The sequence below is a fragment of the Podarcis melisellensis genome (assembly GCF_964234715.1).
Source record: "Podarcis melisellensis genome assembly, chromosome: 10".
Classification (NCBI taxonomy): domain Eukaryota; kingdom Metazoa; phylum Chordata; class Lepidosauria; order Squamata; family Lacertidae; genus Podarcis; species Podarcis melisellensis.
In genome coordinates this window covers 29,600,519-29,625,367 of record NC_138542.1, presented here as the reverse complement: position 1 = coordinate 29,625,367, position 24,849 = coordinate 29,600,519, and the positions used below count along the sequence as shown (strand labels likewise).

The window sequence follows — 24,849 nt, the reverse complement described above, 5'->3', positions numbered from 1 at the left end:
TGTTCCAGAAGGCATTGTTGATTTGTTCTAGAGTCTTGAGTTCCTCATGCATTGGAGGGGGAATATCTGAACTTGGTAGCTTTGTATAGGAAGGCTCTGATTGCGATTCAGAATCCTAATGAGAATTGTGTGAGGGTGTACACCACTGTAGGGCTAATGTTTCCTTCACTACTAGGAGAAAGTATTTTATCAACATAAAATATTAAAATTATCAAGGTGCTTTTCTTTAGACGGAGGAGGGCATAGCCCGTGAAACCTGTCAAAGTCTCTCACACAGTGAAACAAATAACTGTTCACAAACACAATAGAAAGGTAAAATAAGAAGGCTCCCAAGGGAGAAGGAGAAGGTTAAAAAGAAGACAAAAACCATACACTTGACAACTATCAGCCTGAATCACAGAAAATGCTCATTTCTGTTCAGATTCTTTGCAACTGATTATCAGTAGATCACCCAGGCTGTTTCAGTCTTTCCTCCCCTGAAAACATTGCTTGTCGGTTGAGCTAAGAGTAGAATATTTTTATCAAATGGGAGACGACATCCATTATAAAGGCAGGAAGAACTGTTTTTAAACATGCCTCAAACCACAATTCAATTTAACAGGTTAAGAATATGGTAGGAAGGGTACACCCCAAAAACTGTGGCTATCTAGCTATCTTTGTACATCAGCAGGGGGAGAAATGTAAAAACAACTGCTACAGGCAGTTTGTAGAATGGATAAATATATTCAGCGGGGGTGAAAAAGAGATGTTTCTGTTTGGAATTTTGTACTAGAGCAAAAATCTAATTTTGAACAATTCTGGGGTTTGAGTCAAACAGCATGCAGTCTGCTAAAAGATTCCTCTGTTGATCTGAATTTGCTAGGGAGGAGAGAAAGCAGAGAGCATATGCTAATGGCCGTATGCACTGTGCATTTTACTGCGGTTCATCATAATTCTCAAGAAAGCAAAATATTACACGTGCTAAAAATAATGTGGGCCAGCTGTGCTCCTTCTGGGATAGAAAATATTACTGCTTAATTGGGTAAGCCCTTCTAATATCTTCGCCATAGTGTGCAAAATAAGCTGTTTGCAATTATCACCGGCTCCTCCACTTAACCTAGGATTTTATTTTCTCCCATATTAATTTTTCTCCTTATCTTTCCTGCCCTCTCTGCTTAGTTTCACTGTTGCAAAATTGCCTCCTTTGTATCTTTGCCTCAAGGGAGTAGCTTCATATTGTTTACAAAAACACATGTGGCGTTTTATTATTAGTGATTTTTTTTGTACTCTGTATATCTAAAGGTATTTGGATTTAACTGTTGAGGCATCGTGGTGTTTGAACCTGCAAAAGCTGTAATATTTGCCTTTGGGCTTGTGACTGGTTTTATTCAAGATGCAGAAATTTATAATGCAGTATGGGTTTAATGAAGTGATTCTGAGAACCAAAAATGTAATATTGTACATTTTGTGCTTTGCTGCTGAACAGTCCTTGTGAGTTAGCTTAATGCTTTGGAAGGTGTGATGTTGCCTTTACAGAAAGAGGGGAGGGAGAAAGATAAAACTAGACTCACCCCACCTTCTTTGTAGCTTTGCTGCCGCCACCAAGTGAATATCTTCATTTTTCTCTGGCTACCTAAACGAATCAACTTCTGGACTTGAAGTATCCCAACCTACTCCCTATACTGGATAGAGTAGTATGGCAGTGTAACATGGGGTAAATAACAAGACCATGCCTCTATTTTTTCCAAAGCAAACTTTGGCTTTACTTTAAGTTTCAGTAAGGCAACAAGTTAAATAGTTTCTCAGAAAAATACTTTTGAAAAAAACAACAACCCTTTGCAGTTTGAATGGTAACCCATAAAATCAAATAAAATTTAAATAGAGATCCAGCTATGCCAAATACAGGCTGTTTCACTAACCATCAATTTGCATCTCTCATTCCAGCTTCTGCGACCCTTTTGGTCTTCTAGCTACTGCTTCAGTATCAATCCATGCTCTCTAGCACATTCTACCTCTCTGAGTATTTCAGCCCATTTTTCTCTCTTGCAGCTCCTCATTGCAAGTTTTCCAACCAACACTGAACACAAAATGTATGCAAGTCCTATTGCCTCACTGAAAATCTCATTGAAATGAGAAATAAACCAGAGAAATGGTTGGTAAGTTATCAAAGCCTGTGTTTTGGCATCACATTTACCATCAGTTATTATATAATGGTATATTACCTTTGGTCATCTTCAGTGTTTATTAGATAAAGAACTCTGATTTCTTCTCTCTCCCTCTTTTATGTAATTGGTTGTGTTGCTCTAACACAGGGGTCAGCAAACTTTTTAAGCAGGGGGCCGGTCCACTGTCCCTCAGACCTTGTGGGGGGCCAGGCTATATTTTTTTGGGGGGGGGAATGAACGAATTCCTATGCCCCACAAATAACCTCAAGATGCATTTTAAATAAAAGCACACATTCTACTCATGTGAAAACATGCTGATTCCTGGACCGTCCATGGGCCAGATTTAGAAGGCCCCCAGGCCTTAGTTTGCCTGCCCATGCTCTAACATATATGGATGCATCCAAACCACCCTCAAAATAATTGCCTTCCTAGTTCCTTCTACTTCCAACTAGTTTAGCATTCTGTTTCTGGAAGTGGACAGCCAGAGTTTCCTGTTAGAAGGAATAAAAATAAATAAATATTATAATATCATTTATCAACTCCATATGCTTTGAATTACATGAAGTCCTTTTTTGGGGGTTGTTTTGAATGTATTGCCTAACATTCTCTGGGCATAATCCTATACATGTTACTCTGGATTAGGTCCTGCGGTGTTCAGTGCACCTTACTCCCAGGAGCTCAGTGTGCATAGGATTGTAGCCTTAGAGTTCTATCAATCTGAGATATTAATGTCACTCTTTATAATAAGCACTGTTGAGCTCCTGCCCTCCTTTAAATCTTCATTTCCCCCCAGAACTATAAGTCCTAATGGTGTGATAATGTGTTTATTTTCAATCACTTTCTTACGTATCTTCAGACTGGATCTGCGTTTTTTCTTTGCTGAAGATACTGAGTTGACATTTTCACTGATATCCTTGGATGGTTAACAACCAATTTAGACCTCTGCAGTGGCAACGTGAAGTGAAGTGGCAATTTTTGCTTCGTTGTACATCAGTTTGCATTCACTTCTGTTGAATCACAAATACCATTGAGTTGCCCATTCGTCCAGTTTTGAGAATTTATTGGGTTTGATAGAGTACTGAAATCTTTCACTTTCAGTTAATATTGTTCTTAAAAATGTCACCGCCAACACAGCCTTATTAAATATGAAATATTTAAAACATTAACATTTAATATTTTACTGACTGTTGACTGACTGAAAAACACTTTTGAAAGAGAACATTTTGGTAAAGCATGCAAACATTTGGCATTCAACCAACAGCACCTGCTCACATCTTTTGTAAACAAGCTTGGTGAAATTATAATACCATATGTTACCCATGATTGACATAATATGATTAATATAGCACAAGTGCCAGTCCTTCAGCACTGCTTAAGTGTTATGTAGCACTTAGCAACACTTCAATAAACATTAACAGTTTGTCCTCATTTCTCATGGGACTGTTAAAACAAATACCTGAGTTTTTAGTAATAATATAATTGTTACAGTTTTTAAGTATTTTTTTTTAAGAAGGGGCACAATGAACTGTCTTTCATTTCAGCTGCAGAGCTTCCTAATCTATATTTGTGTTAAGGGACCTAGAAGCAATAAGAACAAACTGTTAAGGAGTTTCTGCCAATACACTTCACTTTGGCATCTTTTGGGCAAAGTGCCACTTGCAAGTTGCTTACTTGGAAATGTATGCAAACATACTTACTGTCAGTTGCCTCTCCTTTTCCTCTCCTCCATGGTTCCTTCTCAGTGGGTTGCCCAGTGAAGGATGATTGTCATCCCAGGTTTGGGGATGTTTGGGATAAATATCCAAAGAAGCATCAATAGTACTGTCAGAAGTTTGCCTCCCTGTGTAGGCTAAACTCATGGTGAGAGAGTGGGACCACATGCATATTGTAGGGATATGCATTTCCGACAAATACTGAATTCTAAGCTGAATAATGTTGATTTGGAGAGATTCAAGATGCAAGGTGAAGCAGGTGTTCTCCAAGGCATTCTGAAGCCCTTGGAGGTCCCAAAGAAGTTGGGCTCAGGTTGTCTGTCTCTTTAAAACCATTACATTTTCCAAGCTGACTGTATGAGGACAGAGTAGAAGGAAGTGGAGAGGGGGTTAGTTTTCTGACTGAGAGCCCTAGCTTCCAACCAGAAAATAGCATTCATCAAGGAACTTTGTGACCAGGGTTCTTGACTGTGTAGCAATTTACATGCACATAGATTTCTCTTTTCAGAAGCCTGTGCTAAGCATGCAAACCTCAAGGGTGAGGCTAATGGTGTGTGATGTCATCAATAGGGTTTGCAGGCACAGTCTTGCTCTGCTCTCATGTGTGCAGCCTACCTATGGAAGCGAAATTCTTAATAGAGCTATGGTTAGTGCTGAACAGCAGGAATCTCAGGACTTGGTCTATGGAGATGTTATACCAGGAGGGCCTTTGTAGTAAGTGCAGCTGCTCCACCCTTCCTTTTGCACGAGTGGAGCACCTAAACAGGATTTGAAATGGGATGCTGTATTATTGGATCTGAACCTCCATGGGTGGGCCTCAGTTTGGGCTCACTGTTGTCTTTGTTCTTCAGATAGAAGCACTATTGCAATATCTGTTTGAATTAGTTCCAAACTGCTCTGTGAGACGTCTCACAGCTTGGTTGTCTATATGATCTTGCCAAATGGTATGGAGAATTTTATCAGGTGGAAATTGTTCAGCAGTAGGGGGCTCAGCAGCATTGCTACAGACATAGTTTTCATAAGGCTATAAGGAAATCAGATGCAGAGTCAGTCCCATTGGTGCTTAAGAACTTTGTTGACCGCGGTAGCTATGCGTGTTCTGATAGCAGCAACACTAACAGCAGGTGGCATAGAAAATGTAGGTGGATTTATGTTCTCAAAATGGATAATGCTAAAAGGAGATACTGGAGGTCCGTATGGTGTTACCTTCAGCACACATGGCTGTGTAGGCGATGGTTCTGTTGTAGCAGCTGCATGCTATGACTCTTCAAAAGAAATGATCCAAGTGGTTCTAGCTGCTGAAAATTCTGTCTCATTATTAGGCAAGGTCAATTGGCACTACCAAAATGTGTCTCTAAAATTATTTTTCTACACTGTCTCTGAGGAAGTAACATGGACACTGAGACTAAAATCAGCAACAAAGGACCTCATGTGCTGGAGACCCCTGATCTGGGACATCCAGTGACTGCAATCCCTGAGGGGGCAGCCTCCAAGACCACCTTATTTCTCAAGCTCACCCACTACTACTGGCTGCTTCTCTGATGTGAGATAAAGGAGAGGCAACAGAGTGCCAGGATCTAGGAAAGAGTGCTTTCCTATTAAGTCTGTTCTCCAGCAAGGCAGTGATGCCTAAGAAATGTAGTCTGTCCCTATAAAGCAGTGGTTCTCAACCTGTGGGTCCCCAGATGTTGTTGGACTACAACTCCCATCATCCCTGAGCTCTGGCCTTGATAGCAAGGGGTGATGGGAGTTGTAGTTCAGCAACATCTGGGGACCCGAGGTTGAGAAAGGCTGCTATAATGGTTGAGTTAAGAACAAGTTGCCCTTTCCCTTGCATGGACTTGTCCATGGTGCTGAAAGACATATGTCTGACGTGGATATGTTTCCTTATTCTGGTTTAAAACCTTTGAGTGGCCTGCTGTTGCTATCTGCTTCAGACCACTGTGAGACCTGCTTTCTGTAGAATTTTCCACAGGTTTAGACTTGCAAGGACAGGACCTCCCAAAAGACAGGAATGTGTTTATGGAGGCTGGTTAAGACCAGCCCTTGAGGGGGGGAAATGAACAGAGAAGTATTGCAGGCTTCCCATAGCCATCTGACTGGCCACTGTAAGAACAGGATATTGCATTAGATGGTCCTTTGGCATGATGCAACATGCTCTATACATTGTATAAGCTCTTGATTGGCTACTTAGGGCCCCGAGAAATAAAGGAGACTTTGCAAGAAGCACCACTCTAAAATCCAGCATGAATTCAACAATCTGAGTGCATTCCAACCTTTTGTTCAATGGAAACAAATAATAGCATCTCTTGCATTTGATGCTGGCGCATTTTGAGCATGGAAAGTGGGAAGGGAAGTTGCTCTCAAATCCTTTCTTATATTCCTGGAAATACAAAAGGCCATTCTTCCATGGAAGCATATTAAACTCCTATATGAGTAGAATGTGAGTATTTTTCAAAAGAAGTCTGCCATCGTTTTTATTTCATCTTTTGTGGAAACCCCAGTACCTGAAGCTCTAATACCTGGATTGAGTTATTTTTCTCCCATTTTTTTAAAAAAATACAGTACTATTAATTGAATGGAGGCAAGCTGCACTTGCTAAATGCATCCAAAGGCGAAAACATAATAAATGGTTATGTTACAGCCTTGAAAGACTGCAACTATTTCTGGGGTTTGCTTCATTCCTAATAATACACCTAGATTAATATGGCTGGCCTGAAATAAAACAGACTCCTCCCTCCCCGCTTTCATCTTGAAATAAAACTCAAGTTTTCATTGGAAAGCCTTTAATCTGACTGTCATCTTTTCCCAACAACATCCGTGATCCCATAAAGAACTATATCTTTGCTGGAAATGTCAGCTGCATAGAGAGGTATTGAAAGCCGTGTTTGTTTATTGAAATCCTGATAAACACAGTGTCAGCACTTCAGAGAGTGAAACATTTTCATTCTGAATTTTGTGTCTGAACAAACAGCTTATATTAGATTTGGAAATGATAAATAATGACTGCCATAGTAAGTATTCATCCGTACACATTTGATTCCCTAAGGAGGATGTTAAGTCATAAAATTGACTCCATCTATTGCCACAGCAAGTCTCTTCTTCACATTGCCTTCCTTTCAGCGTAGCTAAACCTATTGTACTCAGGGCACAATTCAAATGCCATGTCAATCTCTAAAAGAGCGGTGGGAAACCTGAGGCTCTAGGGAACAAATGTGACCCTCTGACCACTAAGGATTGGGTGAATGTTCTCTCTCTCTCTTGGTTTCTCATTTTCCAACCTTAAGTTCAGATCACTATATTTCCATAGCTGTTAGTATTATTATTATTATTATTATTTTAAAGTCCTGCAGAAATTTTGTCAGCATTTTAATGCATTTTTTCCCAATACAGAATGCATATTTAAATGCAATTTTGCTTAATATTGCAAAACAATTTCCCCTACTACAATGGGGAATAGAATAGAATATATAACTATATAATACTTATTTTATTTATGCTTATACAGATATTGAAATACGTGTACAAAAATATGCACAACATATATCCATTCACACTCACACTGATCCTTCATTAGCACGATTTCCAACTTTTAATTAAAAATATTTAGATTTGTACACATACATAGAAGAACACATATAGACACATAATCATAGATTTACAAATACAAATTCAATTTTATCTAAAAGATTATTTATGGCAGCAAACCATCTATTCTTATATCTGTAACACACAGTGTGTGTGCGCGCACATACATACAGATAGATGGATGATGATATAGATAGAGGCTGGGATCCATTTGCTTTCTCTCTAGTAATCTGATAAGGATTCAGCATCTCAGATAACGTTATAATTTATAATTGCTAGCCCACATTTTTTGAAATAATTCAAGTTTCTTTAATGCTTTGTCCCTCACCCCATTTTATCATATAATATCCTTGCAGTAGTCACTATGTACGAAAATCTGTGTTTGATATTTCCATGTACTGTCATTTCCTTGTGTATAATTTAATAGGCACAACAGCGGCTCTGCATTTATCTGTAACTTGAACATTACCCTGAGCAGTTCAGTTATTATTTGCCAAAATAGTTGTTTCTTTTTACATCCTTGCCACAAATGAAAAAGCTGCCATTATCATTATGAGCTATCTAGCACTTTTGATCTCCCACTTTACTCATCATTTTGTTTTTCCATTGAGTCCCATGCTGTTGAGTTATCATTTTGATAACATTGTATTCATACCTCATTGCTACTGAGAAATCTGAACCTTTTTTGGAACAAAAACCCCTAGATTTAACATGAAATTTTGGTATTCATGCCTTTGTTCCATTTCAACACATACCTATGTACTATATTTCTATGTGTTTTAATGATAAAATTAGTACATCTTAGATACATCCAAAATTAGGACATCTGATCACTCTACTCAGAAAAGCCTGGAAATAACAACAACAACAACAACAACAACTTTTATTTGTTTCCCACCCTCCCTGGCCGAAACCGAGCTCAGGGCGGCTAACATCAAATGTATAACATTGGTATAAAATCAAACAATAATTAAATTACCTCCTAAAAACAAGTCAGGATCAAATTAAAATCTAATTAGATGGCTTTCCGCAGGATTAGGGTTGGGAACAGTAAATGCTCATCAGGCATATTGGTAACTGACTGGGGTTATCTTCATTTATCTTATGTGTGTTCATATGTTTATATACCTTCCCAATCTTGAACGGTTTCTAATTTAGGTTTCTTGCATATCTGGAAGATACTCGGGTGCCCATCCAAATTAAGCATCTTCAATTAAAAATGCCAATGGGAAGGTCCAAGCAGTGGTCTCATCTGGTGTAAGATGGATTCTTCTTTCTGTGATCCAAATGTATCAGGAAAAAAAAAACATTTAAACTGATTGTGAATGTGGTGGGCTTAAGTAGAGTCCTTGAGATAATCCATACCCATGCCATCTTTCCCACTGAGGACTGATATGTCAGCAAGTGGGCTCCATCCCTTGACTCACCTACTCTTCCTGTTCATACTGTTCCCCAACACCTTGAGCTGTTTGTGCCCATAAGCAGCAGAGGCGCAAACTTGTTGTTGTTGTTTAGTCGTTTAGCTTCAGGATCTGTCCTTCCAGTGAGCACTCAGGGCTGATTTCCTTAAGAATGGAGAGGTTTGATCGTCTTGCAGTCCATGGGACTCTCAAGAGTCTCCTCCAAACCATAATTCAAAAGAGGCAGTGATCCCCTTCATGGATCACTGCCTTGCCGTGGCGAAGGGGCTTGAATAACTCAGAGAAGCTACGAGCTATGCTGTGCAGGGCCACCTAAGATGGACAGGTCATAGTGGAGAGTTTTGACCAAACGTGATCCACCTGGAGCAGGAACCGGCAAGCCACTCCAGTATCCCTGCCAAGAAAACTCCATGGACAAAGACAAGAGGCGCAAACTATGGGGGCACTACTCTTCCTATTCATACTGCAGGAAGGAAAATTTAAGAGTCCTATGTCTTGGTCTCAGTTTGGGAGAACATTGCCGAGGTGCATCGTCACCATCATCTTCACCATCTGTGTGTACGTGCTGTGAGAGAAGTTATTATTTGTTGCAAAAAGAGGTATACTGGGTCCACATGGGAAGTTCATAGAGGCTAGATTTGGTCCCCGGTTGCCAGTGGTACCTAGTCCAGGAGACAATTCCAAATCAATTCTGAAGAGAAGAAATGGCTGTCTCTCCAAAGATGTCAGATTTGTCTATATTTTGCTGTTCTACTTTGTTCTTTTCAGATTTGAATAAACGTGGGGAGTTAAGTTGATTTAGGCTTTGTATCAAAGAATTCTAGTTCGGTTTGCATGAAATTTCAGAAAGAAAAAGGAAGACCAAGTAAATAAAATGGAGAGCCCAAGTGATTTGCCAGCATTCATTGTGACCTCTTAAGTGCTTTGTTTTTGTGAGCATGTGGGTGTTTTATGTAGAATTATTTGTTGACCTCCAACAGAATCAAGCACCAGATGCTTTTAGCTCAGTATCTTTTTTGTTAACCTGGAATCAGCAGACCTGAGGTTCCATTGTGCCATTTTTTCAAGCATCTGTCATTTTTTCTTTGAAAGCACATTTTCCCAGTAAGGATGGGGCTTTTGTAGTAACAAAACAATTTTGAGCAAAATCCTTTGGAAGACTCTCTTTGGTTGACAGCATTGACTACCTAAAAATAGAATCATACAGAATAAGAAAATGAAAGACCTTTTACCGATGAGCGAAATTGCAATTGACAATGTAAGTTAAATAAAATTAGGCTTTACTCAGCTTGCATTGTAAATTAAACCTAATCGATGAGGCTGGCAATTCCAATCAAGATTTTCTGTTAACCTTGTATAATACTTATTTAATCAGAAAATGGTTTTAGTGTGTTATTATTGTTAAGCTGTGAAAAGGGACTGAGCCCCATTTCAATGCCTCAGTTGATAGTTTTGATGAGTTTCACAAATTGCCTTTGCTTCAGTGTGACTTAGAGTATTGTCATGTTTACTCTCCCTGGCATATTTGACTTGACGGTTGATCCAAGGGTGACCATGATGTTATGTACAACTGCACTATAATGAATATTGTTAATGCTGGCGTGCTTATTGGTTATGTTGCTCTTTAATTGTTTTTATGACTTTTGTCATAAGCCACTGAGAGCCCATTTCAGCAATGAATAGTAGCATGTGCCTTTAAACAAACAAACAAACAAATTCTGCTATAAGTGGTCTTCTAGTCATGTCCACTTGATAGTTAGCTCTAGGATTTCCTGCACTTGGAAGTCTGCAATAGTTAAAGATGGAATATACACCAGGGCAATTGTAAGAACAAGTATGAAAGAGGCCTCCCAGCATTCTCACAGGCCCATATAAGATCAGCAAAAACAGTTGAGCCGATGAGCATTTACTGTTCCCAACCCTAACCCTGCGGGAAACCATCTAATTAGACTTTAATTTGATTCTGACCTGTTTTTAGGAAGTAATTTAATTATTATTTGATTTTATACCAATGTTATATACAGTGGTACCTCAGGTTACAAATGCTTCAGGTTACAGACACTTCAGGTTACAGACTCCACTAACCCAGAAATAGTACCTCGGGTTAAGAACTTTGTTTCAGGATCAGAACAGAAATCGTATGGCGTTGGCGGTGTGGTGGCAGGCCCCATTAGCTAAAGTGGTACCTCAGGTTCAGAACAGTTTCAGGTTAAGAACGGACCTCCAGCATGAATTAAGTTCTTAACCCGAGGTACCACTGTATTTGATGCTAGCCGCCCTGAGCCCGACTTCAGCCGGGGAGGGTGGGATATAAATAAAGGTCTATTATTATTTATTAGAAGATGTACTTTGTGGAGGCAGTGTCATGAAGTGGCGTAGCGTGGGGGTGCAGGGAGGGCCGGCCGCACCGGCCGCAACATCTGAGGGGGGGGCGTGCTAATCTAGTGGAAGAGACTCGAGTGCTAAAATCCACGGGTTAGGGGGCGCAAATTACTTGCCTTGCCCCGGGTGCTGACAACCCACGCTACGTCACTGGTGTCATGGCAAACTGCATGCTGTCCCTTTAACTTGCATCCTGGTTGGGAACCAGACAGGACAGCCTGGAAGTGGGGAGGCGATGCAGTGATGTAGCAGAAGCCAGGAGGTAAAAAGGTGGTTGGCTGAGCAGCTCAGCTAGTCCTGAAACAAAAGAGAAAGTTGCATAGTTTCCCTTCTGCTCTGAATGACCATCACTTGGGGCTGCTCTTGCTTCAGTTCAGGGAGTGGAATTTACTTCCAGTACCAGAGCAAAAGAATCCCTCTGTGGTGTCTTTTGAACTGCAATGCCACTGTGCTGATTTTGGGAGCCTTGGCTGATTGTGTTATAGGCAGCATGAGCAGGAGAACACAAAAACAGTCTCTAGGCAATTTTATAACACTGCAGTCTAGCACTTCTGCTAATACTCCCAAGTAGGTGTGTTTAGGATTGCAGCCTAAGTCCCTGAATAGTTTTGTTTAGGTTCCCTATATATATATAATTAGACTTTATATATTACTTGGTATCTTTCTTAGATTAACATGATCCATGAATAAGGGGATATAGGTACTTACATCTGAATATTTGTTATGGCATGCCATTTTGATGCTGTCCTGCAAGAAATTGACTATGGTGCTGTGGTCTAAACCACTGAGCCTCTTGGGCTTGCTGATCAGAAGGTCGGTGGTTCGAATCCCCACAATGGGGTGAACTCCTGTTTCTCGGTTCCAGCTCTTGCCACCCTAGCAGTTCAAAAGCAAAAAGTGCAAGTAGATAAATAGGTACCGCTCCGGCGGTAAGGTATACGCCGTTTCTGTGCGGTGCTCTGGTCTCGGTGTTCAGTTGTGCCAGAAGCAGCTTAGTCATGCTGGCCATATGACCCAGAAAAACTGTCTGCGGCCAAACACTGGCTCCCTTGGCCTGTAAAGCGAGTTGAGTGCCGCAACCCCAGAGTCATCTGCAACTGGACTTAACTGTCAGGGATCCTTTACCTTTACCTTTTTAATTTAGTAGGGCAGTTCTGGCTTCATTTATTCAGGATTAAGCCCACAGAATTTAGTGTGTATATAAATGTGCATAGGAGTGTGCATAGAATTAGACTTGCTGACTGGAGCTTTCATGGGTGGTGATGTTCATGGGTAAACCAGCACAGGGATAAAGCAATAAATTCCTCCTCCTCCAACATCACAGTCACATATGTCACATATGTCCACAGCCCTTAGCCTTAACACCGGCTCACCACAGGGTTGTGTGTTGAGTCCCCTGCTCTATACTCTCTATACGTATGACTGTACAGCCATCTATTCCAGCAACAAAATCATCAAGTTTGCTGATGACACTACGGTGGTGGGGCTCATTTCAGGAGGGGATGAGTCCGCCTATCGGGACGAGGTGGAGCGGCTCTGTGTTTGGTGTGGAGAGAACAATCTGGCTCTTAATACGGCTAAGACCAAGGAATTGGTGGTGGATTACAGGAAAAAAAAGGCGGACATTCAGCCCTTGTATATCAACGGGGAACGGGTGGAGAGGGTGGCGGAATTCAGGTTTTTGGGAGTGACTATCGATCAGGGCATGACTTGGAGCGCAAATACCACTGCTCTGGTGAAGAAGGCCCAGCAGAGAATTTATTTCCTCAGACTTTTAAAGAAGAACAATCTGAGTGAGAGACTGCTGGTGTCCTTCTACCGAGGCTCCATAGAGAGCATTCTCACATACTGTATTTGTGCTTGGTTCTCCAGTTGTACAGCTAGGGAGAGGAAGGTGCTCCAGAAGGTCATAACCACAGCCCAAAGGATTATTGGTCATCCTCTCCCATCTTTGGAAGAACTGTACGGTTCCCGTTGTCTTAGGAAAGCAAACAACATCCTGCAGGATTCATCTCACCCGGGATACAGTCTGTTTGCACTACTGCCTTCTGGCAGGAGATATAGAAACATCAAGTCAAGGACAAATAGACTGAAAAATAGTTTCTATCCAAGAGCTGTGGCCTTTTTGAATGCTGTAACTCGATAGTGTGACCTGGGAGTTTGATGGGTGTGGGTGTGGGTGTGGCTGGAATGTGGTTTGTTTGGTTGTTGTTGTTGTTTTGCTTTTGTTGTTTTAAGGGATGGCATCCAATTTCGTTGCACATGTGCAATGTTGCACTTGTGTAATGACAATAAAGAATCTATCTATCTATCTATCTATCTATCTATCTATCTATCTATCTATCTGAATCATCTCCTGCTCCCTGTGGTTGCTATTTACACTTACAAGTAGAAGACCACAGCGCTTTTAGTGTATATCCACATTTGCTTTGCCCCTTAGATGTCAAACCTGTGCCAAGGTGCTTTAGAGCACCAGATCACCTTGACTTTCTTTCCAGATAGTGTTTTCGCTTCTAACATCTGTAGACTGCTTTTGAATTATTCAGTACCGCAGCACTATCCAAGTGTTCTCTAGACGTTGTGGGCTGCAACTCCTATTACCCATGACTTTTGGGCATGCTAACCACATCGTCTGATGGGCAGGCAGCTCTGTAGTAATGCAACAAATAATTATTCGCTTTGCATCTCCCTACTTGCTATGCTGGATTTTTATTTTTGGCACTACTTTTAATTATTTTTTAAAACTTGTATTTATTGATCTTTCTGGCCTAGGTGAATCTCCATTTGGGATAAAGGCAGGATATATAAATGAAGGAATTAATTAAATAAATAAATAATAAATAAATAGGTGTCATTGTGCCCTACAGTCTTTAAAATTAGTTTAAATACAGTTGTTCCTACTGCTCTTGTCCTTTGATTATACTCAGTTGTCTTTGTACATTTATTCCGCATGTTTACAAAGTGTTTTCAGGTGGAAAATAATTGACCCACAGTGTGTCATGCATAGCTGTCTTGGGCTTCTTTAATGCTGTATGAAAGTACCCTTTGAGTTATATAACTGTGGTTAAAAAATCTCCAATTCAATGAGATCCCATCCCGTACGCTTTTGGATAAATTGCAAACACAACACAATATAAAACAAATTGGGCTCGCTATCCAATTCCATCTGTGTTGCAGGTTGAAAATGCTAGAAATCTGAAAAAGAAAAAGTATGGGAATCATTTAAATATAGCAAGTAACAAAGCTGCCTGAAGACAAAGTTTGCCTGAGGCAAATTACATTTCCATAACATGCTAATAGGACTTAGGGAGTGTGGGGGAAAAGGTGAGTGATTTTTCTAGCACTTTTGAGGAACCAGCTCACACAAGCCAACTATTTTGCTATCAAGATATGACACTGGGGGGAAAAAGCTTGAAAGAAGTGGAAAAAAGAAGTATAATGTCAGAAATAGTTGTAGATGGTGGTGGCCCAAGAAACCCATTCTTAATGATCAGTCAATCTTCGTATGCGACCCATGCTCTGGTAACTTCCTGACTGGATTTAAATAATATATTATACATGGCGCCACCCATGAAGATGACTTGGAAGCTTTTATTAGTTCAGAACTCAGTGGCTAGATTTCTGACCATGTTAACTAGGTAGAGCCACATTACAAATTCTGAAATAATTACATTGGCTGTCTAATTGCTTCCAAGCCCAGTTCAATGCGTTTCTGTTTATCTTTTAAACTGTTAAATGCCTTTGGACTCAAGTACCAGAAGGAATGCCTTCCCCATACCTTGGGATTAGGATCTTCAGGGGAGGCAACTTCTCTGAGTACCATTATGGGAGAATTTCATTAATGTATGAAGGAGAAGGCCTTTATGTGGCAGTGTCCCATCACCAGAATGCCCTCCCCAGGGAACTTTGACAGGCATTGACATTACAATCTTTTTAGTTCCAGGTCAAGACAGTTGCTGAGATGACTTACAGGCTCCTTAGATATAGCTGTTCAAACATGCAATCCTTTCCTCTGTCAGGTGAATTAGCATTTCCAAGGTGTGTTCTTACTAGAACGCAGATATTTAAATACAGATCAAGATCAAAACATTTGCCCCAACACACATGCTGGCTCTATATCTTACTCACATTTTAACCTAATAACTGTGGTTACATAGCTTTGTAGCACAGGTCTCAGATTGCTGGCTGAAGAACATGTTTTTGAACCGCCAGAAGTATTGTGGTCTGTCAACTGAGGGTTGAGCAAGTGGTCACTGTTGTAGACTTTTGAAATCTAAAAGGGTACATTTCACTTTCTGTTGCTGTATTATTTAAACCTAACCTTGAATGTCCTGGAAACAAATCATGTCAGTTCAAGTAAACTCATAAGATTTGCTGTGAGGGTAATGTTGGGGGTGGAATCTATGTTTGAAATTGATAAGTGAGAGACCTTGGGCTAAATTTAGTTGAACTAAGGTTAAATGGTATTGATCAAACATTATGGCTGGAGAGAATGATTCTGAAAAGCTTTCATATAATTAGTATGATATAAACTCACTGAGCAGGAGGAAATGTTAGTCCCATGAAAATGAAGGTATCAGAAGCAATGTGAACATCCTTGCCAATTGCTATGCAGATCTTCAATGATTTGTCTTTGGGTGACTTTGCTCATCACTGTGAAAGGATTCCTGAGGCTGACGCAGAAGTGTTAGACTAACCCTGTTAATTCTAATTTGTATCATGCCTATAAAACATGTGGACAGCATTACATAAATATTTTTGCTGCTCTCCTTATTATAGAACTCAGACCTTCATCTGAGCATTTGCTAGAAACTTTGGCGTTATTCAGCGTTATCGTTGTTGCTTTTTGTGAAGTGCAGCTAGAGAATACAATGGTACCTCAGGTTAAGAACTTAATTTGTTCCGGAGGTCCATTCTTAACCTGAAACTGTTCTTAACCTGAAGCACCACTTTAGCTAATGGGGCCTGCTGCTGCTGCTGCTGCGCCGCCGGAACACGATTTCTGCTTTCATCCTGAAGCAAAGTTCTTAACCTGAGGTAATATTTCTGGGTTAGCGCAGTCTGTAACCTGAAGCGTATGTAACCTGAAGCATATGTAACCTGAGGTACCACTGTATTCCAGTTTGGTGACAAATCTGTTCAGAATTCTAACAAGTGGGCAAATTTCTTTTAAAGCAAATCACTGTATTTCAGAGGAACTGCACATATCTGTTTGTATGTTTATGCATACGTACTCACTGTGTGATCCCTGACTGACTGGGAACATTATTCCAAGGAAGAAAAACGCCTAGTGTGGGCAAAAATTGTGCTAAATCAGCATTCATTTTGGGAATATCTGTATGCTTAAAGATGTATGTTTATACATATATCTGTTTACATGGCACCTTACATTTGCAAGATGGAGCTGCTTGGCCACGGCCTGCTCAAGCTTCTGTTAGACAAAGTGGGTTATCAGGACTGAAATAGCCTTGGTTGAGAGAACTGGGCGATGGTCTTCCTGAGGTAGACAGTAGGCATATAGTCCCCCTTGGCAGTATTTGGTACTATTGATCATGACATCCTAAAGCGGATAAAGTATGGGAGGTAGTGGTACACCATGGGGTGACCCTGTCCCTGATTCTCTGGAATGGCCATTTAGGGATCGGGAGAAGGGCCTTATACCTGTGGCAGAGTATCTTCTTTGCATCCATATGGTGCCAGGTTCAGTTCTTCAGCTCCAAAGTGATGGAGCATGACCCTCTTTTCTCTGATGCACATGACCCGAAAGCTCTGTGCAAATTAGAGCAGAGAGGGCACAACTGATGAATGTAGGAGGAGGAGGATTGCACCAGCTGGTCATTTGGACCTTCTGAACAGAACTTGTGTGCATACAAGTTGTATGCATGTGGGATGTATGCACAAATTAGGGTCCACAAATGGAAGTCAGAGGTGGGGTGTGCCATCACAATCCTGCTTGCTCCTCCATACATTGATTGTAATCTATTTGAAGTTGCTTGCATAAGATTGATAGTCATGTCACCATGTCCCATTTGGGTGGGTGGGGGAAGGAGATATTTCTTTGTTTTAAAAACAGTGTTTTTTCTAAGCCCCATTTCTATTTCCCATTTTATGGACATGATAATCCCTTAAATGATAATCCCATTAAGTAGAGAACCAGTCAATTATCAATGATGCTTTAGCATGTGCAATATTATTACTATTTATTTGTTTCATTGACGAGTTGCTTCCTATGAGGTATCTCAAAAATGATTTACAATACATATTGTAATGGCAATCCAGTTTTCAGATACAGTCATACTTCGGGTTACAGACGCTTCAGGTTGTGTGTTTCCGGGTTGTGCACTGCGCCGAACCCAGAAGTACCAGAATGGGTTACTTCTGGGCTTCGGTTCTCGTGCATGTGCAGAAGTGCTAAATTGTGCTTTGCACATGCGCAGAAGTGTTGAATCACGACCCGCGTGTGCGCAGACATGGCGCTGCAGGTTGCGAACGCTTTGGGTTGCGAACGCGCCTCCCACACGGATCATGTTTGCAACCCGAGCGTCGACTGTACAGATCAATCTCATTTTTTATGCAAAATTTAGAAGGGTACATGAACAAAGAACTTCATGTGGATAATTAAAGATAGCAGTGATCATCTCTTCTGGAGTGGAGATAAGGGACTACACTAAGTTTTGTCCATCTCCTTAATTTCCTTAATACTCGGCCCTCCAGATGTTTTGGGACTACAACTCCCATCATCCCTAGCTAACGAGACCAGTGGTGAGGGATGATGGGAACTGTAGTCCCAAAACATATGGAGGGCCGAGTTTGGGGATGCCTGACTTAATAGATTAACTGTCTGGGCCTATGTGCACACAAGTCTACAATGGACTGGGGTATATACACAGACACTGAATAGACCAATCCTTTATCAAAAATAAGTGTTGGTCGATATTAACTTTTCTTCACATTTCTCTTCCAGTCTCAAGCAAGCAATAACCATGCAAACTTTGCAAAAATATCTCAAGGTGCTTCAACGTAGTGTGGGTTTTTTTTGATTGGCACACAAAAAGTAATGCTTTCCAGAAAGAAAAGTTATCCAGTTTAGAATCAAAATACAATTTAAAGAGTTTGTCAGCCCTGGAAGAATTTACTCTGCTCAGTCCCACGGAGTTTATGGTAGGTAATGGTAGTTTATTGCTTTAAATTTTGACAGTTCATATCTAGTGCAAACCAGGATGGCACTAACAAGCAAATTGTTTCCATTTCAAAAAAGCAATTGTCATAATTGCTACTGACTTCGGAGACATTTCTTAGAAAAACCAGCAATGATTACCTGGCAACATTCTTTTAACTACGCTTATTTTACAAGAACATATTCTCACTAGTTTACATTTCTGCCTACATGTCAATGGAGAAGTTTATGGAAGTTCCTAAGTCCATGATGAAGTTGTTTTAGCAGTGCAGACACACCAGTATTTGTAGCCCCAGATATGATGAACCTCCCAACCTAAAATGATCTTTATAAGAGACTGAGGCAGGCAAAATAATTCTGTATTATGGTTCTAATCTGGGTATGGCCTCATCGTCCACCCTGGGGGTGCACTTGAGGTCTCTGTGGGTCGCATGTCTTTCTAATCTCTTCTGGTTAGAGAAACCTTATTGTGGTACTATGCCAAATGTAGAGTCTCTCCCCATTTTAACCGACCTGGACTCTGTGTTGCTCGTCTGAGGCCCTTCTTTGTGTGCCTCCTCCATGTGAGGTCCAGAGGGTTGTGACATGACAACGGGCCATTGCTTCAGTGGCTTCCTATTTGTGGAGTGCTCTCCCCAGGGAGGTTCACCTGGTGCCAGGTGAAAATGTTCCTCTTCAACCAGGCCTTTGACAGATTACTATCCTACAGCCTTTTAAATGTGTTTGTGAGGGGTAGGGGCTATTTGTTTTTTTAAAAAAACACTATTTTTGTGTGCTGTTACCTTGTGTTTTATGCCATGAACCATCTTGTGATGAAGGACGGCATGTAAATCTAATAAATAAAAGGAATGAAATTAAGGTTCTGAAGTTTATGCAATGCATGCCAAACTGGCTACTCTTTCAAAGCTGGCAAGGCACATCAAATTCATTCAAGGTTGCCTGTGTACAAAAGAAAGAATTGTTGTTGTTGTTTACCCATTTAGTCTTAGTTTAGACCCTACTCCAGGCTTCCTCAACCTCGGCCCTCCAGATGTTTTGAGACTACAATTCCCATCATCCCTGACCACTGGTCCTGCTAGCTAGGGATCATGGGAGTTGTAGGCCAAAAACATCTGGAGGGCCGAGGTTGAGGAAGCCTGCCCTACTCTGTCTTATGGGCTGAGAATAGTTCACAGAAGCTTTTCTAATAGTTTTTGTTCCCAAGGCAAGCATGATCTAAGCGAATTGTTTCTAGGGAATAAAAGAGGTGAAATAAAATTCAAATGGCATTGTCAACATATATATATATTTAAAAGAATCACTCTATAAACAATTAGTCCAAGAAACCAAAAGTACTTCTAGCAAGCGGGCAGCTACTAAGTGCTTATTGGTTAAAGAAGTGCAACCAACTGGAAGGCCTACATTCTAATTTAGCATGTGTATATCAATCCTTAGTCAGCAAAATTCGTACACATTTCAGATTTATACCTTCTCATGCTCTTCATGCAATGCTGGTGAAAACATGTGCAGGGTCTGTTCATAGAGCTGAACACCACACATGGAGAAAATGATTTTATTCTATTAAATTATTGCCTTTTTGGTGTTTCCCCCAAAAAATTATCAGTAAGACAATTGCGGAGTTTTGCCTAATTAAGCATTCTATTACCGAACTACTATTATGAATTATTCTGGCTCCGTAGATAGCAAAGAGTTGTGGAAGCAGTTCCAGCTGTGTTGGCTAGGCTTGATGGGACACAGGGGTCACATACAAATATTTCTTCTGAATTAAATTAGCATAATTTAGAGCCAGATTCTTTTCATAAATATGTCAGTGCATAAGTTGCAGGTTTTCAACTTTCACTTGAAATTTAATGTCTTCATGAATATTCTTCAGGGGAGATTTATTCACGACAATTGTCTTTTGCAAATCGATACAGAATTATGTAGTCCACAGCGAATGTCTTTCAAATTAAGCAAGTATTTTCAGGTTAGGGGGAATAATCAGATATTTTGCTGTCACATCAAGGCACCCCTTGATACACATGTAGCCACAGAGCCCATTTCTGGTGCCCACAGGATTCCTTCTCCCATCTGATATTTGGATTGAAAGCAGCTTTATATTGTTGCCAAAATAATAGTTTATGGTGTGGGTGGTGCCCCTGGCAGTTTCTCCAGATGACAAATGTGCCCACAGCCTCCTAAAGGTTGGTGCCCCTTGATAGTATGGCCATGAAATTTTAATCTTATATTTTGGAAGGGTAATTAGCAGAATGAAAAAAAGTCAGGGTCCAGATCAGATCAGCAAAAACTATTTTACACTCAGCACAAGGAACCAATACAGGATCTGGAACCCAAAGTCTAAAGGTATGGAACCAAAACCAAGCTTCACTCAAAGACTTATAAAAAGGAACGGCTAAGGGAGCTGGGCATGTTTAGCCTGGAGAAGAGGAGGTTAAGGGGTGATATGATAGCCATGTTCAAATATATAAAAGGATGTCACATAGAGGGAGAAATGTTGTTTTCTGCTGCTCCAGAGAAGCGGACACGGAGCAATGGATCCAAACTACAAGAAAGAAGATTCCACCTAAACATTAGGAAGAACTTCCTGACAGTAAGAGCTATTCGACAGTGGAATTTGCTGCCAAGGAGTGTGGTGGAGTCTCCTTTTTTGGAGGTCTTTAAGCAGAGGCTTGACAACCATATGTCAGGAATGCTCTGATGGTGTTTCCTGCTTGGCAGGGGGTTGGACTCGATGGCCCTTGTGGTCTCTTCCAACTCTATGATTCTATGATTCTATGATTCTAAAACTAGGGCTGGATCACAAACTCAAAAATCCAGTAAGATGTAGGGCTGAATTCATTAGCTCATTCAGAAGTCAAATCTGTTGAAGATCTATGACTGCCGGATCAAAGCATGGAGATTAAGAACAGAAGCCAGATTCTAAATAGCAAGCAATTGAGTCATCAGTAACTGTAATTCTTCTTGTAGGGACATTATGTATTGTAGGGACATTAAGTAATCCCAGCCCAGTGGAAGGTATCGATCCCAGTGAGGAAGGATGCCTTGCTACATATTTGGTTAGTCCTCTCTCCTAATGTTTTAGAAACTCTTTACAAAGTCAGCTAGACAAAAGGGAGTCCTTTGTCACACATCACCCAATTAACTTACAAATTCATTATCACCATAAAATATAGCGGTGGTGGTCATTAGCTTACATGGCCATTAAACCCAATTAGATAAATTTATCAGAGAGTCTGTCACTATGTAGGTGCCATTCACACACTTGCCCAGAAGCAAAGGCAGCCACTTCAGCACGGTGCAATTCCAGAATGTAGGAGTGTGCATGTGAATGACATGCCGATGGAAGTAGAGCCAATCATATCAAGTACCACTTCCATGTGCAAGGCCCATTTGATCCTGGTCTCATGGCTATGTTGTCCACGGGGATGCTTCTGCAACATGGGATCCCACCGCACTAAATCAATGTATAAAGGCCACTTGCCTTTTTGTCATCTCCATTTTCCGTGTTCCTCAGTCTGCTCAATGTTCATGTCATTGTCTGCTTGTGCTCCTTGTCCTTTTCTTCTTCTTGTCTCCTGGCAAACCATCTTGCCCATTTTATTTGCCTCTCATCTTGCCTCTCATTTTTTTTTTTTAATGTTCTCATATTTTTGTTCCCTTCCCACATTGGACCTCCTGAACGTCTGCTATCTTTCTGGTTGTTCTCTGGTACCATTTTGACAAATGAACCTGCACTTTCTGGGTTCTGGAGGTGGGTGGAGGTGGGTGGGTGGGGGAAACATGGATGAGGCATGACCCTATAAGCCTTCTGTAGGCATTCATGCCTTCTATAAAATGAACACACATAAGAGAAACAGGCGCCTTCCCCAGACACCTCACAATTCGACGTATCTACCACTATACCCAGCGGGGTTCTTTCCATGAATTCAAATGAACAGGTGTAGGTTAGGTGCATAGGTTAAGGGAGTGGTTCCCAATTAGAGTTCCCTGGGGTACCATTCCCTGCCAGGACGCACTTATCTTGTTAATTGCACAGTGAAAGCCACAATAATGATCCACAGATCACCCAGCCTCTTCTCATGACCAGGGCCTTCCTGCTGGTAGGAGAAAAACCTGTGGGAGTGTTTCTGGTTGGCAAGTGAGCTGGGATTGGGCACAAACCCCTGACATAGTTTTTTTAGGGCTCTTAAGACTTGGGGGGGGGAGAGCATGAATGGCTTGCTCCACGAGGTAGATTCACATACTTATCATTAAAAAATAAATGTAAGGGATTCCCCTTTTTAACTGAAAAGAACTTCTAGCTGCATTAAACAACTATCAAGTTTAGAGGACTCTCCCATTCCTGCAGCCCCGGAAGTGAGTGTTCCAGTTTGCGAACGTTCTTTAGAACCCGAATGTACAATACGGGTTCCGTGGTTCTGATTGGAATCAGAACCACGGAACCCGTATTGTACATTCGGGTTCTAAAGAACGTTCGCAAACTGGAACACTCACTTCCGGGGCTGTGGCATTTGGGAGCCAAAACGTTAGACTTGCAAGGCATTTGACTTCTGAGCTATGACCGTACTGTATTTATCTAATTAATCTCTTTAAACCAGGGATGAAACTTGGGCACAGGAGGACTAAATATCAATAATAATAAATTACTACTAGTAGTAGTACTAATAGTAGTTACTAACATTATAAAATTCCAGCTGTTTTCTACTCCGATTCTTCACCTGTAAATTAGTCCAGGCTTAGTGTACTGGGATGGAGATCAACCTTAATGATTCTGAAAAGTGAGGTGTGAAGGTGTTCTAAAATGGTCATCAGATGAAATTTGACATAAAAGATGCTTTGATAGTCAGTGCATAAAATCTGACGTATCACAGCAAGTAGCATGTGAAACACCTGTACTTCTTGAACGCTTTCTATTTTTTTTGGTCCCATTCTTGTTCACTTAGCACATCAAGGACACAGAGGCAAGAGAAGAAGCTGCAGGAATTATTAATGCTGCAAAATGTATCAAACCAATTCTCAACAGAGTTTGCTCTTTATGTTCATTTAAGGTAGAGGGATGATTGAAAGTAACCTTTGAGTGTTTTAATCATATAATGCCTTGTGTTTCCAGAACAATTTAGAGAGATGAGAGAGAGAGAAAGACAGTTTATTAAAAACCTGTCGTGGTCTTATATTTTTAAGTCAATGGGATGTAAGAAACTGTTTCTGGGAACATGAACTGCATAAAGAGACCAGGCTTAAGAACATGCTTCTAATTCCTCTTTCAACCATCTTGATTTTTTTTTTACCGGTGCTCCATCTGTCTTCTTTCTTGCTTTAAGATTAGGGTAAATGATACTGTTGTTCACAGTAGCAACTGGAATCTCGTCTCCCCTGCTAACATTTCTGATGCAGGATTTCACTGTAATTCTTCTTTCTGTTTTCCTCACAGGCTTAGGCACTTCAGAGAATATCCCAATGGGCCTCCCCGCTGAGGGAAAAACCTGAAAAGGTGTGTTTGTACTGCAGTTAAAATTATTCTTGATAAAAACAGCAGTCTTCAAATTTGACACAGTAAGGATCTGACACACATCATCTTCTGAAAATGTTAGCTGTGAAAATAAGGTGTGTGAGGATGTATGTGTGTGTTTAACAAACAAAAGGAGTGCTATACCTGATTGGAATTAAATGGAGTGAGGAAATGAGACAGTCTTTTTGGGAGTAAATAGTCGTTGCTTTGAAAGTGTGGCTGATTCTCTCAAAAATGAAGGCTGTCTTCAAAATGTCATCCACCATTTTCATAGGTTTATAGTTTTCCATAATTTCTAGAACCATAGGGTAAATAAATAACCTGGGAAGTTGGCTGTGGAGATATAACCTTTCTTGTCATGGGTCACTGTGCCACTGATGCCTGTATTAACACAGTCTTCTATAAATGGTTCAACGATCTCTGGGTGCTGCCTTTGAACAATTAACTGCCACTACTGGGACATGGGTGGCACTGTGGGTTAAACCACAGAGCCTAGGGCTTGCCGATCAGAAGGTTGGTGGTTCGAATCCCCACGACAGGGTGAGCTCCCATTGCTCAGTCCCTGCTCCTGCCAACCTAGCAGTTCGAAAGCACATCAAAGTGCAAGTAGATAAATAGGTACCACTCCGGCGGGAAGGTAAACAGCATTTCCGTGTTGACAGATGGCCATCCAACATCTGCTTAAAATCTTCCAATGAAGGGGAGTCCAAATCATCCCAAGGGAGTCTGTTCCATTGCTGAACAGCTCTGACATGATATTTCCTGACCACTTTAGGGTACATGGTCACATGGGGAAACCTTTGTAATAAATACAGCCAGCAAGCGCCATATTCCCATGAGGCTGATGGCTGAAAAGGAACATTCAGACTGCTTGTGGCATCCATGCACATTTATGTTCATAGAAACATTTCTCCAT

At 40.8% G+C, this 24,849-nt stretch overlaps 1 long non-coding RNA gene across 1 annotated transcript; it reads left to right on the top strand.

Annotated features, from left to right (window-relative positions):
• The first annotated feature begins 926 nt into the window (after positions 1-926).
• On the top strand, positions 927-24,096 carry LOC309379218. The gene is made up of 3 exons (XR_014172419.1): positions 927-1,021; positions 2,029-2,135; positions 23,856-24,096. It is a non-coding gene; the product is annotated as an uncharacterized lncRNA (long non-coding RNA).
• The last annotated feature ends 753 nt before the right edge of the window (positions 24,097-24,849 follow it).